Raw genomic sequence first — 1819 nt, forward strand, 5'->3', positions numbered from 1 at the left:
CCTGCCCCGGCGGGGCTCCAAAGCGAGCCCCCCGGAGCTCGATCCCACGGGAGCCCGGCGCCCTCGCCCTCCGCCCGGGGAGCGGAAACCCAGCCGCAGTTTCAGTGTCACCCACTGGGGAAACCTGATTCGCCTCTTTTCCGCCCAGCCAGCCAGCGGCTTCCCCGGGGCCGCCGCCGGCACTTGGCTGCAGAAGCGAGACGCGGCCAAGCCCCAGCCCTGCCTTGGGCTCGCCCAGCTTGGCAGGGTGGGGGCAGCGGGCTGGACAGGGCATTGCGGGGGGTGGGATCCTAGCGAGAGGCAGCCGCCCCCCTACCCCCTCCATGCGGGTATCACACCCCCCCCGGGGGTCCGAGGCGCCCCGGTGCCACACCCCCTTGGAGCTCGGACGCCCGAGCCTGGCCGCTCCGCTTCAGGCGCCCCTAACGCCCAGGTACAGCTCGCCGCGGCACTGCACCTTGACCGGCCGCGGGCCATTGCTCCGGGGGCAGCGCCCAAGCCAGAGCCGAGGGGGACGTCCCCCGCATCTGCCCTCTTTGTTAGCCGGCCCCCGGCGGAGATGCAGCTGCCGCCCGGAGGAGGCGGGGGGTTGATTGGCCCCAGCTGCTCGCCCAGCCCGGCAGGAGGGTCGCTCCCGCAGCCTCCCCCCGTCCCCAGCTTCCCAGGAGCCGGGGGTGTAAAGCTCGCCCCGCTGGCGAGGGGCATCCCTGCAAAACCCGCCTGCGATCAGCCATTTTCCGCGCCGGCCGGCAGCCACCCGCGGGCGCGGAGCTGTCCTCTCGCGGTCCCACCCACCCCACAACCTGAGCGGCCGGTTCAACACGGACCGACTTCCCCGGGCTGGGAGCGAGAGCCCGGCTCCGCGCAGCCCCCCACGCCCGGGGCTCGCCCCGCCCAGCCCGCCCCGGCGCTTCCCCGGCGGGAGAGCGAGAGCCGCCGCCCGCACTTACCTGCAGACCCCGGGCATCCTTAGCAGCCAGCTCCGGAGCCCTGCCTACCCGAGCAGCCGCTCCACTCGCTCGCGTCCCCGCCGCCCGGGCGCTCGCCAGCCTGCAGGTGACATCATCCCCGCTCGGCCTGATAGGATACAAGGGGGCCGGGACTGCGCATGCGCTGGCCTCGATGGGTGGGGGGGGGCCCAGCGCCTGCTGGGAGTTGTAGTGCGGCGTCGCCTTGCCGTGCCCACGGCCGCGCTCCAGCTGGGACTACACTTCCCAAGCCCCCTCTGCCCCCAGCCCCAGCCGGAATGCTTCCCCAGTGGGCACGCTGCAGCAGAGGGGAGCGTGCCTGGCAGGGAGAATGGAGCTGGCTGGTGCAGCGGGGCTGCCCTTTGTCATTCAGCACCCCCCCCCTCCGTAGGAACCTCAGTTTTGGTTGGACTGTTCCTGGAGGCCTCATCACATGACACACTCTTTAAAGATGCATTGTTAATTCCTGGAGCCCCCCAGACACGCCTGGAGGGTTGGCAACCCTCTCACCCGCTCCCACCTGGCCCAAACCTACCCGAGGAAGAGTTTGCTGTGCACACTGGGACCTTGCCCTAACCCTGGCCCCAATTCCCCCTTCCAATACACCAGGCGCGGCCCAGCTGTGCCTTCTTGGTGCGCAACAAGCGCCCCTGATCTTATTTTTTCCTCCCAACTCCCTCTCCGTTCCTTCCACTACCCAGTTGACATTGACAGCACGCCGCTTCCCTTTGGCAGGGGGTGGGGAGGGCTACCCTGTAGAGCAAAGATTTGTACGGAAAAGTTCCCTGTTCGGGGCTTGGCAAACAATTGAGCTCGGGAAGGACAGATCAAAACGCAGTGCACACAGTTCA

At 69.2% G+C, this 1819-nt stretch overlaps 1 protein-coding gene across 2 annotated transcripts in view; it reads right to left on the reverse strand.

Moving 5' to 3' along the window:
- The window catches only part of DAAM1 (dishevelled associated activator of morphogenesis 1), a 179292-nt gene extending 178232 nt beyond the window's left edge, over positions 1-1060 (reverse strand). For both annotated transcript variants that reach the window (XM_024214645.3, XM_024214644.3), the window contains exon 1: positions 951-1060. The gene's annotated coding sequence lies outside the window, so the exon portion shown is untranslated. The remainder of the gene's footprint in view (positions 1-950) is intronic.
- Between the last annotated feature and the right edge of the window lie 759 nt (positions 1061-1819).

This window comes from Terrapene carolina, unplaced genomic scaffold, assembly GCF_002925995.2.
Source record: "Terrapene carolina triunguis isolate 2854851 unplaced genomic scaffold, T_m_triunguis-2.0 Scaffold189, whole genome shotgun sequence".
In the NCBI taxonomy this organism is placed as follows: domain Eukaryota; kingdom Metazoa; phylum Chordata; order Testudines; family Emydidae; genus Terrapene; species Terrapene triunguis.